Raw genomic sequence first — 17058 nt, forward strand, 5'->3', positions numbered from 1 at the left:
GCGCATGGTTATGCTCGGATTGTAAAATCGTGTATAACGCGCGTGTTATATGCGTGAAAATACGGTACATCCACTCAGGAGTGTGATCAATCTGTTCCTGCAAACTGGACTTGTAGAAGTGAGAATACTTAGCTTTGAGCACCACCCTCATGGAGATGGAGTCCAGAGTCTCATTTCAATTTTTCTTCTGTAAGCTAATTGTGCAGAGTTTTTCTGCTTAGTTTTGTTTTTCTTTTCGGCCTAAGTTAGATTTTTCTGAGGCTTTGGTACCCTGAGACCTCGTTCTTGGGGATCCTCTGCCTGGGAAAGGACGTAGGTTCTGCTGAGTCAGATTGCAGCTCTTCAGGGCAAGTCTTTGGGTGGACCTATGGGGTCAGCCTGTATGTCTTCAGGGCTCGGGGTCCAGCTCGCCTTCTGAGTCTCTCAGTGGCTTGAGTGCAGGCTGTAAGAACCCTCAAAAGTATCAGGGCATTGGCTGTGTAGTTTGCCCATCCTCGTCACGCTGTGAGGTTGCTGGAGGGGTAGAGGTCTCAGTCAAGGTTGGTCCAAATGGAAGCCCGAAGATTTTTTAGTTTGGAGTATGATTTGGAAATAACTGAAACAAAGTCCTTTCCTTTTCTCCAGTTGCACTGAAATAGCTGACAGGCAGACACCTCCACAGAGCTGTGAGTACAGCCCCATTACTTTCTATAGGAAAATCGGGATAGGTCTGAAAAATCTCAATTTTGAGGGTTTCTGGAGCTAGGATTTAGATATTCCAAAAACCCCTTTTCTGTATTTTTTAAATTTTCAATTCAGTCTCCATGAGCCGTTTTTGGCACAATTTTACTAGCAGCGGCTATCTTGGATTTCAGTTGTGTTTTTTAGGGGGGGGGGGGTGGTTCTCAAAAGACTCTAGCTGCCTCAAAGTCTTTGATTTTGATTTTAATCGACTGGGATGGACTCCTCAGGATGTGAGGACACTGTTACTTGTAAAAATTGCACTGGTAGTTTGGCAGTGTGTCCATGAACATCTTCTCTCGCACCAAGCAGCATCATGGGGTAAAGACCTAGAACAATTGCTTTCACCCACTACTTATGAGGAATTTAGGAAACGTCTGAAAACACATCTGTTCCTAAAGTATCTAGACAACTGATCCTCTCTTCTCTCTCCCCTCTATAGCGATTAACTTGTTCTATTGATCACTCTCTCCTCAAAAATGGATTTCTTGTCCTATTAACCCTCTTTCTTCCTCCCCTCTTAAAGTCAATCAATTTGTACCTTTGCTTAATCTTTGTAAACCGCATAGAACTTCACAGTATTGCGGTATATAAGCTGTTATTATTATTATATACCGCTTGGCACAGTGTGAGGGAGGGGTGGGAGCTTTGTGCTTAGCTCCATCCATGTCCTCCAGGGCTGGTGAACCGCTGTGCGTCTGAGAAACCTTTTACCCATATCTCACAGTGATGCGAAGCGGAGGCGCATGGAGTCCACAGAACCCACAAGAGCCTAGCCAGAGGTTCTGCAGGCTTCATTTGATTCCCCTGTACAAGGCTTCTCTCCAGAATTTGTAAATCTGATGTGGAGAGTAGAGACTGGCACAGGGACAAATTTCCTCCCCCTAATCCCCATGGGAATTCATTTTCCTGTTCAGGCGAGTTCTTTTCCTTCCCCTGCCCTATTCCTGCAAGCTCTGTCCTTATCTGCACAAACTTTAAAATCATAAGTTTGAGGTTTGTGCAGTTCAGGCACAGCTTACAGGAATGGGACAGGGACAGCAACAAAACTCACAGGGACAGGACAGGAAAATTGAGTTCCTGCAGGGACGGGGAAAAATTTGTCCCAGTGTCATTCGCTAGTGGAGAGCCTTTCTGGTGAGACCTGGTCAGTTTGCACAGCCTGCAGGCGTGAACCGTCGACCCAGGGAGTGTCCTTTCTGCTAGTGTCTGCTTCTCAGTTGAGCAGGCTGGGTCTGAGCTCCAGTGACCTTTCAGAACCATACTGGCTGGATTGGAGGTCAGACTCCATGCCATTTTGTCTTAAGACTCAGACTCAGTCCTGGATGCTCTCTGTTTGGGTCCAGCAGTCCAAGAGGTCTCCCTGGCTGCTGACCATGGGTATGACCCTTGAATCTGCTGCCTCTTCAAGTTGGCCTCTGTCCACCAATTTGTTGCCGATGTTGTTAAAGAATTGAAAGCTGGAGGCTCCAATTTTCACTTTCCAGTGCACTACCATGAGTGGCTCTAACACTTAGATGTGTGGTGATCCTGTGTTTGGGAACCACCTCCATCTTGAATGCATCAGAGCCTGCATAAGAACTGCCATATCAGGACATAATAGGCCTGCCTTTAGACTTCAGAGCAGCCTCCCCTGGAATTCATGCTGGTCATATACAAGGCGTTGTGCATGTTGTAGCCCAAGTTGAGGAGCTGCTGGGGACCTGGCAGGAGTCCCTAGGGTGCCCAAGCATCTTCAGGTTTACTATGAATCAGACTTGGAAGTTGATACTTCAAACCCTTCGGAGGGTGACTGGGACCAGTTTGGAGAGTAGCGGCAGGAATTATCTGAGCAGCTCAGTTTAGTTGTGCATATTTTTCATAACGATCCTCAGGAGTTATTTGCCAAGTCTCCTTTTCTTTTAACCTGTCTGATGTTAAGGATGAGAGCTCTCAAAAGATGGTTTATTGAGGGGGGGGTTGAAAACAATCCAGGTCTTTACTGATACATCAGGTTATTGATTATATGATTACAAAACAGTGGAAGACTCTGGACACACATTTTAAGCATGATAGAGCCATGGCCTGGCTATATCTTGTCCTAGGGGAGATCAATAATCTTTTAAGCCTCAGTTCTTGGTGGAATTCTGTGCAGACATTTTAAAAATTATGCACACAATATTTCAAAATTCTGCAAAGTTGATTTGTAGTAGTGTTTTGTGTAGAATTCCCCAATCATAGAGCCTGAAATCTCTTCCTGCCTTTTTATTTCTCAGTCTCTAGCCTCCTCAGTTCCACCTCTTACTCTACCTGCAGTTTTGTCTCCCTCTGAATCCCAACATGACCAATAATTGGCTGCCCCTAAAGTCTTTTCCCCCGTGCAGTACCCCAACCTCGCATTCTTTCTACTAATCTCCCCATCTATCACTGTATCTTCTTCACCATATTCCATAGAAAGTCGTCAGTTTACTGCTCCCAGCCCTTAGGCATATTCACTCTTTTACTCTGCCTTTTTTTTCTGGCCCCCCATCTTGTTTTCAGCCACAGCAGTAGCTCTGCTCACTCTTTTCCCCTTCCTGCTGAGCTCCCATGGCAAAAAGGTCACGCTCCTTTTCCGATTTAGACCAGACTGGTTATAGGGAACCATGGGATTGCTGTTCATATAAACAGTTATCCCAGGACAAGCAGGCAGCACATGTGGGTGATGTCACCAGCGGAGCACCCTAGCGGACGTTTTCGCAAGCAGATTTGCTCGAAGACCTTCAGGCTTGTGATTGGCCCGCGTGCCCCTCCCGCCCTGCCTAGGGCATGCGTCTCCTCAGTTCTCTGTTTTCTACGGAGCCAGAAGCACTGCTCCCTTGTTTCGCGCGATCTCGTCCCTCTTGCACCGCGGCTTGTTTGGTTAGTTTCTGTTGAGTCGCTGTGTTCGTGTCTTTAATTTCCTTTATTTTCATTTTTTTCAGTTCGTATATTTTTGAACGGGTTCCCGGGCTTCCTCTGGCCGCCTGGCCTCGCAGGACCGCGGCCATCTTTTTTATGTCCTGGCCTCGTTCTGGATTTAAAAACTGTACTCGGTGCAACCGGATCGTTGTTGTGTGGAGTGCCTAGGTGCAGAGCACTGGGCTGAGTCATGTCCCCGTTGTGCGACTTTACAACCGCAGGCTCTTTGTCGAAGGGTGGCCAAGATTCTCCAACTCTTTGACCCTATGGATCCTGTGGGACAGGCTCGAGCTTGGCCTCGGCTCAGAAGTCCCTGTCGGCCTCGAAGGCTCCGACCTCGGTCCCTCCTGCTACTCCGGCCTCGTGTAAGTCTCCTCTTCCCTCCTCAGGTGTGCCGGAGAAGCCTACCTCGGAGTTTCATGTCAGCGCCGCCTCATCGGCGTCTTCGAGACATCAATCTAAGCATGCCTCCTCATGTAGGGAATACTCTTCCTCGAGGTCGCCCCCGAAGGAGCGCACTGTTGCACCTCCAACCCACCTACCTTTGGTCTCGTTGCCTATGTTCAAGGACATGCTTAAGGCTATTATTACCACACAATTTTCCTCAGTGGTAAGCCAACTAGTCCAGATTTCGACGCTTTTGACCTCAGTCTGACCCGGTCGCAGTCTGACCAGCATGAGTGTCCCCTTGTCTCTCAAGGCCTCACCCGTAAGACTCGTCAGATTCCCTCGAGCGAGTCTTCCTCCCCTGAGTCACCGGTGACTTTTCGGGGGTCCAGGCCAGTTTTACCCTCGCTACTGCAGCGAGGCTCGCCTCTTCTAAAAGGCCCCGGTCTTCCCCGCCCTGTCGGGGCAGGTCTCTGACCTTGAGACCATCCAAACGCTTGTCCTCGAATTGGACTCTAGTGTATGTTCCCCATCGAGACGATTACCAGCTTCTAAAGGGCCTACTTCGAAGCCAGTTGGGGATTTTTCCTATACCCCATCTTCTCCGAGATTTCCTCGGACTCCGGGGTCTTCCCCGATCCATTTGGCACGGGGCCGTTCCTCGATGCCCCCTACCCGCCTTAGTCGAACCTCTTCGGTCTCCCGTTCACGGGACTCTGAGGCTCCGGCTTACTATTCCAGGTAAGTTTCTCCCTCTTTCTCAGCTGCACCCCGATCTCGGTCGAAGTCTCCCCCGGAGGATGAATCTTCTTCTCGGACCTCCTCCTTTTCTCGTTTCATCTCTGACATGAGCAGAGCTCTGAACTTGGATCTTCAGTCCGACTCCCGCTTTACCCAGGAATACCTGGCAGAAATGGGAGTTGACAATCCGCCTCGTGAGGTGCTTCGCCTCCCTTTGCATCAGGTTCTCTGGCAGACGTTTCTCCAGAACCTGGAGACACCCTATGCAGTCACGGCTATTCCCTCCAAGTTGGAGTCCCATTACCGAACTATTCCAGTGAAAAGGTTTGAGAGTGCTCGGCTTTCCCACCAATCCTTTGTGGTCGAGTCTTCCTTGAAGAAGTCTAAACCCTCGAAGGTTTATGCTGCTGTCCCCCTGGGCAGGGAGGGCCATACGATGGATAAATTTGGTTGCCGCCTTTATCAGAATTTGAAGATGGCAAATCTTAAATACAATTTTATCTTCACGTCCTACCTCCGGTTCTGTATAGATGCCCTCCGCTCCTTCCAGGAGATCATACCAGAGCCTCAGCGTCGGGAGTTTTGTCTCCTCGAGGAGACCCTCTCCCAACTCTGCCTGTATATGTTTCAGGCCTCTTACAACGCCTTTGAATTGTCCTCGAGAGTTACAGCCTTTGCGATCACCTCGCTTGGCTCCGGATTGTGGATATGGATCCGAATCTACTGGATCGTCTTGCCAATCTTCCGGGTGTGGGTCATGAGCTCTTCGATGATTCCATCGAGGCGACCATGAAGCGCCTCTCGGACCACGAGCGGTTCTTTGCGTGTCTGGTGAAACCTAAACCAAATGCCCCTCCGGCTTGACAAATATAAAGTTCCTCTCTGGAGGTATCCACTGAAATCCACTCCTGTTTTCTCTAAGCCTTTGAAACGTCCACTGCAGCTGCAGCAACGTCAACCTAAAACCCGGCCCCGGCAAAGGCCAGGCTGTCTTTTTGACAATTCCAGTCAGAGCCTTTGGGCTCCCTTCCTCCTGGAGCCTTCCCCATCAGGGGTCGTCTCCATCATTTCTACACCCAGTGGGAAAATCTTACCACCTACAGTTGGGTGCTGTCTATCATCTAGGAGGGGTACTCCCTCCACTTCAGTCGCATACCCTCGGACCTGCCTCCAAGAGAGTTTCCTTCTGCTCAGTCTCAGTTTTATCTCCTTCTGCAGGAAGCTCAGGCCCTTCTTCATCTTCGGGCAGTTGAGGAGGTTCCCAAGGAACAGTGGAACTCTGGATTTTATTCCCGGAACTTTCTGGTGCCCAAGAAGACAGAGGATCTATGTCCGATCCTGGACCTCCGTGCTCTGAACAAGTTTCTGGTCCGGGAACGATTCAGAATGCTCACCCTTCCCATGTTGTATCCCCTCTTGGACGAGGGGGACTGGCTGTGCTCACTGGACCTCAAAGAGGCATACACACACATTCCGATACACCCGACCTCTCGCAGGTATTTGAGATTCAGGGTGGGGGATCTCCATCTCCAGTATCGTGTTCTTCCCTTTGGCCTGGTGGCCTCTCCGAGGGTTTTCACGAAATGTCTGGTTGTGGTGGCTGCAGCCCTGCTCCTCTGCGGCCTGCAGGTGTTTCCCTATCTCGACGACTGGTTAATCAAGGCGTCCTTTCGCGACGAAGTCTGCGAGCGACGCAGCAGACCATCTTACTCCTTCAGAGCCTCGGCTTTGAGGTGCACTTTCCAAAGTCTTACCTCTGCCCGTCCCAGTCTCTTGAGTTCATCGGAGTGGTCCTGGACACGGTTCGTCTCCACTCCTTCTTGCCTCGGTCTCGTCAGGAGGCCCTTATCAGTTTGTGCTGGAGGGTGACCCATCTGCCCTTTGCGCCGGCTCGGCTCCTGATGGTCCTCCTAGGTCACATGGCCTCCATGGTTCACGTGACTCCTTTTGCCAGACTTCACCTCTGTATTCCTTAATGGACTCTGGCATCCCAGTGGAACCAGGATCGGGATCCTGTCTCTCGTCTCATTGTCGTGACTCCTTTGTTGAGGCAGTCTCTCCGTTGGATGCTCTCTACCAATCTTTCCAGAGGTTTTCTGTTTCATGCCCCCTCTCCACAAAAGGTCCTCATGACAGACCCGTCGACCTATGCTTGGGGGGCTCATCTGGACGGTTTGCGCACCCAGGGTCTTTGGTCCCGTGTCGACCGCCTTTGTCATATCGATCATCTGGAGCTTCGGGCAATTTTCCTCGCTCTGCAAGTCTTTTGTCACCTGCTTTGCGACCGAGTGGTGCTGGTTCGCACGGATAACCAGGTCGCCATGTATTATGTCAACAAACAGGGAGGAACGGGGTCCAGGTTCCTGTGCCAGAAGGCGATGGGCGGTTCTGGGATTGGACCATCCGCCACAACATGTTCATTCAAGCTGTCTACATTCAGGGCAAGCGAAATTGTCTGGCAGACAGGTTGAGTCGTCGTCTTCAGCCTCATGAGTGATCCCTCCACTCCGTGACCCTGCGTCAGGTGTTTGCTCGTTGGGGGACTCCGGATATCGATCTGTTCACATCCCCCCCTCAATCACAAGTTGCCCTGCTTCTGCTCCTGGGTTTACACCCCTCTCAGGATCGAGGCGGATGCCTTCCTTCTGGATTGAACGAACGAGTTCCTGTATGCATTCCCTCTGATTCTGAAGACTCTCGTCAGGCTCAAGTCTTCGCATGCCACCATGATTCTGATAGCTCCTCGGTGGCCCCAGCAACCGTGGTTCTCCCTTCTGTTGCAACTCAGTTCCAGAGAGCCTCTTCCTCTGCCTGTTTTTCCTTCTCTGCTTACGCAGAGTCGGGGTTCTCTGCTTCATCCCAACCTCCAGTCTCTGCACTTAACAGCTTGGTTCCTCGAGACTTAATACCCTCGTTCCAGTTCCCCCAGCTTGTTCTGGATGTCCTGGAAGCGTCTCGGAAGGAGTCCACTCGCCACTGTTACCATCAGAAGTGGACCAGCTTTTCTTCTTAGTGTGCTGCTCGGCAGCAGGAGCCGCTGTCTGCCTCCTTATCTGCTGTCCTGGATTATCTGTTGCACTTGTCTGGCGCTGGGCTCAAGTCCTCTTCAGTTCGAGTCCACCTTAGTGCCATTGCTGCTTTTCATCAGCCGATTAACGGGAAGCCTATTTCTGCTCATCCTGCCTTTTCCACGTTCATCCGCCCCTTAAACCTTCTCCGGTGATTTGGGATCTCAACATGGTCCTTGCTCAATTGATGAAACCCCCGTTCGAGCCGCTAGTGCGGTCTCACTTGAAGTATTTTACTTGGAAGGTTGTGTTTCTTATTGCTCTCACTTCTGCCCATTGGGTCAGTGAGCTTTCAAGCCTTGGTAGCGGACCCACCTTTCACTGTCTTCCATCATGATAAGGTGGTCCTCCATACCCATCCTAAGTTCTTGCCCAAGATTGTTTCTGATTTTCACATCAACCAATCCATTGTTCTTCCTGTGTTTTTCCCGAAGTCCCATTCTCACACTGGAGAGGTGACTCTGCATTCTCTTGATTGTAAGCATGCACTGGCCTTCTACTTGAAGCGCACCGCTCCTCATCGTACTGCTCCCCATCGATCCTAATCGCTTGGGTTGCTCGGTTTCTAAACGGACCATTTCAAACTGGTTGGCCGCTTGTATCTCTTTCTGTTACGCTCAGGCTGGTCTCTCCCTGCCGGGTCGAGTCACGGGCCAAAAGGTCAAAGCAATGGCGGCATCTGTTGCTTTCCTCTGCTCGACTCCCATCGAGGAAATCTGTAAAGCTGCCACTTGGTCCTCGGTTCATATGTTCACCTCGCATTACTGTCTGGATGCTTTTTCCAGGCGTGATGGCCATTTTGGCCAGTCAGTGTTGCAAAATCTGTTCTCCTAAATTGCCAACTCTACCTCCATCCCATTATGTTTAGCTTGGAGGTCTCCCACATGTTGAGAATATGCTGCCTGCTTGTCCTGGAATAAAGCACAGTTACTTACCGTAACAGGTGTTATCCAGGGACAGCAGGCACCTCCCCGTGGTTGGCTTCTTGGCTAGCTATTTGAACTGAGGACATGCTGAGGAGATGCATGCCCTAGGCAGGGCAGGAGGAGCACGCACGCACCAATCGCAAGCCTAAAGGTCTTCGAGCAAGTCTACTTGCGAAAACATCCGGTAGGGGGCTCCGTCGGTGACGTCACCCACATGTTGAAAATATCTGACTTCTGTTACGGTAAGTAACTGTGCTTTTTCTTCTTGCCCCAGAAAAAAAGATAAAATTTGTTGCACAGTTTTATTGAAATAGTGACTGACTACCTAGGGACCTCACAGAACATTTATAGACTCACTGTGAAATCAGTAGTAATCAGTCTCCATCTTCTAGCAGGAGTTTCATAACCCAAATATCTGGACCAGTCTATAGGGACTAAAGAGAAAATTAGCATATAAGTCTCCTGCAAACAGTTCTTTTATTGTGCTGATTTGACTGGATGTAACCTGGTGGTAAATAATAATTTTTTTTTTACATGCGAATTGAACTTTCTCATACTTTGAATGTTAAATTGATTTTCAGTTACACTATCTTCATTTTGAGCCATAATTCAGCAGTAGCTATACTATTATTGTGTTTCCCTGAAAATAAGACCTACCCCGAAAATAAGCCCTAGCATGATTTTTGGGTTAGGTCTTAATATAAGCCCTACCCCCAAAAATAAGCCCTAGTTGGTGGCAGCAGTGCTACCCTCCCCCCACAGCACAGCTGAACCCCCACTGACCCTCCCATCCGAACCCTGCGAACCTGCCATCCTTCCCTCCCATCTGAACCCCACCAACCCTCCATCCTTCCCTCCCTCTGAACCCCACCGACCGTGAGCCATACCTCCCTCCAGAGCAGCTTCGGGCCGGCATCACTCTAAACAGGTTGCTTCATGGCGTTCTCTCATCAGGGCCTTCTGTGTGCCGCGTTACTAATGAGATAAAAATAAAGCGGTCTGGAACAAGGAAAAAGAATAATTAGCTAAAAGCTAAGTAATAGTTTACAAGTTAGAGGCTACACAGGCTGTTTCAAATGATGTGAAAACAGAACTTCGATTACTCACTGCAGTGTTTTCTGGTTGAAAATGAAATGAAATGGAAGTGATATGATCTTTTCATGAAGATATTGTAACAACTACTAGTTCCTTTACTAAGATGAATCATGAAGGATTAGGAACATTATATGATGGACTGAATATAAATCTTATGAATTTATTATAAGAAGCAATTAATTCTGTTCTTTGATGAAATTGATCCCCCATATAATGGATAAATTTTATGAAGTACAGTGGTACCTTGGATTACGAGCATAATCCGTTCCAGGAGCATGCTTGTAATCCAAAATGCTCGTTTATCAAAGCGAGTTTCCCCATAGGAAATAATGGAAACTCGCTTTGATACGTTCCCCCCCCCCCAAGAACCGGCATTGCTCCCCCGACGCGATCGGGCACCCCCCTGATGCGATCGGGCACCCCCCCTCCCCCCGCCGCTTCTTACAGTTATCTGGGCACCGGCATGTCCTGTGCTTGGTGCCGGTGCCCGAAGATCGTCATCCTCTTCTGCTGGGCCTTGAGCATCTGCACATGCTCAAGGCCCAGCAGAAGAGGAGGACAATCTTTGGGCACCTGCACCAAGCACAGGACATGCCGGTGCCCAGATGACTGTAAGAAGCAGTGGGGGGGGGGGGGTGCCCGATCGCAGTGGGGAGGCGCTCGTAAATCGAGCCACGCTCAGTTTCCGAGGCACCGATTTTGCAAATGTTTTGCTCGTCTTGCAAAACACTCGCAAACCGGTGCACTCGTAAACTGAAGTACCACTGTATATTAGATACGATATAAATTTAAGAAAGATAAAAAATTTTCATAGAACAAAGGAAAAATGACAAAAAGGTTAAAAAGGATGAAATAAAACATTTAAAATGGGGGAAGGTAGTTAAGCCTATGATTGAAACTACAAGTGAACTGTTGACATGCCATACAACCATACAGTCACTTGATTCTGAGGCTATCAATCCATCTATACACTTCTCCCTCAGTATTCGCGGGGGTTAGGTGCAGAGCGGGACCGCGAAGTGTGAAAAATCACAATTAATTTCTCGGCCAGCTGTGACCCACCCCCGCCTCCCTCCTGCATCCCCAGAACCGTACCTGGTAGTCTAGTGGTGAAGCGGACAGGAGCAATCTTCCTATGCTCCTGCCCCATGCAGAGCCGCCATCAGAGTGGCTGCCGTGAGTTCCCGTTGTAGTCTGGAGACTACAACAGGAACTCACAGCAGTTATATATATCTCATCAGTGATGTGGCAGAGGGAATTCCCCGACAGAGGAGGCTGCAAAGCAGCCTGTTTAAAGTGATGCCGGCCTGACACTGCTCTGGAGGGAGGTATGGCTCGTGGAGGGGGGAGGTGCTCAAGTGTTCTGCTGCACAAGGGGAGGGAGGGAAGTAAGGATAGAAGCTGGGCAAGGGTTCTGCTACACAAGGAGAAGGAGGGAAGGAAGGATAGAAGCTGGGCAAGGGTTCTGCTGCACAAGAAGAAGGAGGGAGGGAAGGAATGATAGAAGCTGGGCAAGGGTTCTGCTGCACAAGAAGAAGGAGGGAGGGAAGGAAGGATAGAAGCTGGGCAAGGGTTCTGCACAAGGAGAGGGAAGGATAGAAGCTGGGCAAGGGTTCTGTACAAGGGGAGGGAAGGATAGAAGCTGAGCAAGGGTTCTGCTGCACAAGGGGAAGGAGGGAGGGAAGGATAGAAGCTGGGCAAGGGTTCTGCACAGGGGGATGGAAGGGAGGGAGGGGAGGGATAGAAAGATGCTGCAGAGGGGAAGTCACAATGAGATGGATGAGGGGAGGAAAGATGCTGCACATGTGGGAGAGAGAAAGGAAAGAGGAAGAATTGGGCTGAAGGAGAGGAAAGGAGAGATGATCATGTACATGAAAAAAATAAGCCCTACCCCGAAAATAAGACCTATTGCGTTTTTTGCACCCAAAATTAATATGACACGCTCTTATTTTCGGGGAAACACGGTTCCTTGGAGTACCTGTTGCAGTGCTTTAGTAAGACAATGCAACAAATATATAAGCAGTATAAGTGGCTTTTTTGTGGGTCCCTTCCCCACCTCTTCCAGGAGAGCAGTGGTTTGGGATGGAGAACACAGTTAAACCACACCAAGTCAATTGTTAGACACGGGGTGCTATAATTAGGCTGGATTTTAATTTTACGTTGATGTAATGCTCCTTTTTTTTCATGTGCTGTGGAGAGAAAATATAACTTCTTTTCTTCCTCTTCAGGCTTTGATTGCAAACTCCCAAAGCTGAAGCGCTTTACTCCTGATCTGTGATGCATCATTTCTTTGGCTGTTCTCCTTTCTGAGGGGAATTCACTTCCTTTTCATTTTGGAACTATGAAGACAAAAGAGCTCAGACCATGTTTTAATCTGGGAGAGAGGGGAAAAGCTGTCTGGCAAAGAGGAAATCCTTTTCTTTTCTTTTTTTTCCCCTACCCACTTTGTTTGCACTGTGTGCTGATGAACATTGGTTGCACTAACTTCCAGTTTTAAATGTTTTTCCCCCCTGGAGGCAGGAGGGTAAGAATCTTTTGAAAGCAGAATCTGGATGAACAAAAAGCATTTTTCTGCAAATTCAGAATTCCCCACTGACATCTTGGAATGCATTTCAACTTCTCCCTGATCTCTCCTCAATTTCTGAAGTTTAAAGAGCTTGTTACTTCTACATGCAAAGTGCCTTATGCTATGAGACCATTTGAATCATCACCTTTATGACTCCGCCCTTGGAATACAGCAACTTTTTTTTTTTTTTTTTCCAGGTCAGACTCCTGTTCCCATCCAGGAAATTCAGAGCAGGGCTAGGAGGTGAAATTTCAGTAACTTAATAGTATTTAAATTTTACAGTTTTAGGAGGAGTTGATATGCAACAGGAGGTTTTCAATACAGTGTAAATACATGTACTTACAAGCAAAAAATGGCCAATCTAAAAAAAAAAATTATCTGCGCCCTAAAGGGGCAACATCATAGCTCCAGAAGGAAATGGACTTTTTTTTTTTTAATTTGAGTTTTCATTTTGGGCAAGAGCTGTTGAGAGAGCTCCCTTGTGTGCTAGCAGAACACTAAGGACTGTTTTTTCAGCCTCCAGTTAGCAGCTACAGCACTTGACATGTAGACTTTTAAAGCTAAGGCCCTCTTTTCTGGCAACGTGTCTCAATGAAAAAAGAAAACTCTGTATATTATGTAAAATTTGTAAATATGTTTTTTTTTTGGGGGTGGTTCATAATTTTTTTTTTTTTTTTAGTTACTGGAAGTTAAAGGAATTGTAGAAGATTACAGCAGCAACTAAGATGAGAGGGGCTCAGTTTTTTGTAACACCAGATATCATAAGGACCTATGGCATGTGAAGAAGGAGAACAGGAGATGTAATTTGGTGAAGAAAGTTTTAGGATGCACTAGTACTATCATGAGATCTGCTTGAAGGCAAAATACTTTGAGCTGCTCTATAAATACTTCCTTAAGAACCAGGATTGTTAAAATAAACTACAGAATTAAAGGAGCCAAACTCTCTCTATAGCAGGCATCCTGCTTGTAGAAAAATGTAGCAATTCATGTCAGTATTGTAGGACATGATTTATAAGGCTTTGATGTATTTGCAAGTATGCAGCTGAAATTCTCCAGTTGTATGAGCTAATACTTGGAGAGCTCTGTTCTCCTAGTTCACATCTGCAGGCTGTGATAGTCACCCAGAGTATGCTGCCATAAACCAATTCAGAGGTAGGAGTTTCAAGATTTGTCCCTGCCTTATCTTCTAATGTGCTGCTTTACTTTATGAATTGGTATGGTCTGCATTAACTTGTTTGCTTATGGATTTCTTTATATGGTTGTAAAGTGTTACTTTAAACTGTTCCCCTCCCAACATGCTTGATGTTTGGCCTGATATACAGGCGACAAGAATGAGACTAATCAATACCAGTAAACTTTGGAATTTTTTCCCCCCTCTCTAGCCTAGCCAGTTGTTAGTCCAGAGGCACCTGAAATATTAACTGGTTTGGCTCATCATTCTTTAATTCCGCTTAAAACGGTCATGAGTTCTTTGTGCTTGCTTATGACAATGGTGGTGCTTGTCCCCTTATTTGAGGTTGTTGCATTTGGAGAGAAAGGTGTAAAAATTTGATATTACTATTTTCAAGGTTCCGAACTAAATTGCCTCAACCATGCATTTTATCATACAAAGATTATTTACAAAAATTCTGTATAGCAAAAGCTGCACTGAATGAAGTACAGACAAGAGACCAGTCACAAGCTCTACTAGTGCCTAGTGAATTAAATCCATCTGGCAAGTAAGGAGTAATGACTGTAGATTTGAGGGGGGTTGGGGGGATGTATAGGTAAATTTTTTTTAACCAAAAGTCAAATCTTGTTGTACTGCAGCTTACTTTTTTTTTTTTTTTTCAAAAAAATAAAAGAAACAGGGATCAGAGTGCAGGGATTAAAAATGAGAAGTGGTATAAGTAGTTTTGTACCTTTTTGGTGGTAGTATGCACACAACACATGTGTGAGAGCAGTATGCTCTTACAGATGTATTAAATGTATGCTTTCCTGATGGTACTAAACTAATTCCTGTGCTCTGTTGATCCCTCTTGAAGCACAGAACATATATTTAAGTATTACTATAGCTTGGCCCTGATTGAGGATTGCACTTAACACTAGACTGTGGAGATAAGGGACCCACTTTTTAAGGTGGCTTCTCTAGAAGCAGTTACTTAACTGCTGTAGTGCTGTCTTATTGATCTGGGTTTGAGATCCAAATGGAAAGATGCTCCATATAGGACTTGCAGAGTTCTGTTTTTCTGCCCACTAACAGCAAAATTAAGTCTTGATATTCTTGGGAGTCCTTGCAGACATTTTTTGAACAACCCTGTGGTACCTAATGGTACCATAGGGACATTTCAAAGGACTGTTATATTTTCAGAAATGATTGTGTACCAGAGGGTAAAACAGTAAAAATGTTGCAGGCATACATCCTATGACAATGTTTACTTTGAGTCTTGGTTTAGCTATTCTCTCGAAATGTTGTTTATTTCTGCCAAATAGGATATCAAGACTAAATTTACTGTTACCACTTCCAGAATATGAAATTGCATTGGTCCTCTTAATCTGCATAACAAAAGCAATTTATATGTGAAAACTCTGGATGTGGTTCTGATAAAAATTGGTTCTTAAGAGGGAGATTGTCCTTTGGGAGGGTGGGATGGGTTTTGTGTTTTTTTTTTAAATTAGTACAGAATGAGATGGGAGCATCTTTCCTTCCCCTTTTGTGCTGTGTAGAGCTAGTTCACAATTTGAAAGCTTTCACATCAAGCCTTCTACATGCATATTGCTTAATCATCTCATTCTGATTTTATTTGGGAAAGGGTGGTAGGGAGAGAGTTTACACAAAGGATGCACAAACAGCCCAGTTATCTCTTGTATTTTATCTGTGGCTTAATCACTCCAGTCAGATTAGTGGACTTCTGATTATATATTTAAGCTGCTTGTCACATGAGTCCATGGTATCTTTGATTCTTGGACAGCAAATTGGATGTCATTTATTGATTCAAACATAGCTGGCATCCTCCTAATTTTAAATTTGGTAATAGTTCACAACTGAGTAACAGGAAAAAAACAGATTGATCCTTAAAATAAAGTAGCTGGTGAATGATGTCCCTCTTGGATAATGTCTTTCCTGTTTTTGCATATTTTGTATAGACATAACTCTGGGGCGAGGGGGAGAGATAATAAAATACAGACTTCTACTGTATTTTAACCAAAACATGGGGTAGGGGGTGGGAGGCATTTGGATGTAAGTCACTGTTCCCTTAATAAATCAAATGTTTCCTTATGTTTGGGCATGTTTAAAATTCACAGCAATCTATTTTTTAGGGGACGGGGATTGGGGGAAGGTATATACTATGCTGATGATGAGCAAAGTATGGACAAAAATTGGGAAATGGGGGGGGGGGGGGTGCAGTGAAGAATTGGCTTTCTGTTAATAATTGGCAAACAGTCCAGTGGAGCAATTTTTATTGTTGGGGATTTTCCTTTTGTATTATGTGCATCTGTGGAAGCTGGTAGCCCAGTGAGAGACCATCACGGAGTTTGTAGATTAACAGATAAATGGTAAAACCTGATTTTGTTCAGTTTGGTATCTCAATAAAAAAAGCCCACTGGAACTCCTGTGGCGTGTTTTAATTCTTACCTCTATAGTTTGGAAATGGTGGCAATCAGTAAAGTATCTGTTTTTTGCATAGCAGAAACCAGCCAGTGGTTTTGGTGCTTCCTCGGGAATCCTCAGATTGGTGGTGGTAAATTTAAAGTAATTGAATCACATCAAATTGAGAGGAGGGTAAGAAAGGAATTGGTGTGCTTACATACTAGAGAATGACATGGGGAAAAATTTGGTCCCTGTCTCCGCCCCGTCCCTGTGGGCTTGGTCCCCATCACCATCCCATCCCCGTGAGTTTAGTCTGTCACTATACCATCCCCACGAACTCGGTCTCCGTCCCCGCAAACCTAGAGAGAAGATTGTTCTTTAATCCTACTATCTTATAACTCCTCGAGTCCTGACTCTACCAGACCTGCCCAAAGGTATAAACTATCCTTCCCCTCTCTACACGGTATTCGCTATGCAGGCAAATTGGGAAAATCCTCGGCTCCCTCCAATTATTCCGCAAGCAACTGAAAACCTGGCTTCTCACTAAAATGTAATTCTATCCCCCCTTACTCTTCTTTTCTATATATAAGTTCATGTAAACCTTTTTTTTCCCTTCTCTTCCTATATTTTAAGTTCTTGTAAACCATGCCGAGTTCCACATCCGTGGAGATGATGCAGTATATAAACTTAAGGTTTAGTTTAGAAGGAGTTAACCAAAGTGGATGGGATTGGGGAAGGGAGGTGGGGAGGTAAGGAGAAAAGGCAGGGGAGATTGATAGGAAAGAGTCCAAAAGGGGATAGCAAGTCAAATATTATTAATTTATCCTCTTTCCCAGCGTCTTCTCCCCACTCTCTCTTCCCCGCTTCCCAGCGTCTTATCCTCTCCATCCACCCACCCCCAGCACCCTTCGCACGGTCCAGCAGTTCCTTCCCGCCGGTCAGCCGTGCATCTCCCTCCGTCTCTTCCCCTTACCTTCTCTTTGTGGCACTTTCTATAAGGCTATGTGTTGTATTGCAGCCGGAGCCTTGAAGTCGTGTCACGTTGGCTGCTGGAAAAGTCTCCTC

At 46.5% G+C, this 17058-nt stretch overlaps 1 protein-coding gene across 1 annotated transcript in view; it reads left to right on the forward strand.

Annotated features, from left to right (window-relative positions):
- The window catches only part of DDX6 (DEAD-box helicase 6), a 92757-nt gene extending 78309 nt beyond the window's left edge, over window positions 1-14448 (forward strand). The window contains exon 14 of the mRNA XM_033918320.1: window positions 12085-14448. The gene's annotated coding sequence lies outside the window, so the exon portion shown is untranslated. The remainder of the gene's footprint in view (window positions 1-12084) is intronic.
- The last annotated feature ends 2610 nt before the right edge of the window (window positions 14449-17058 follow it).

This window comes from Geotrypetes seraphini, chromosome 13, assembly GCF_902459505.1.
Source record: "Geotrypetes seraphini chromosome 13, aGeoSer1.1, whole genome shotgun sequence".
Taxonomy (NCBI): Eukaryota; Metazoa; Chordata; class Amphibia; order Gymnophiona; family Dermophiidae; genus Geotrypetes; species Geotrypetes seraphini.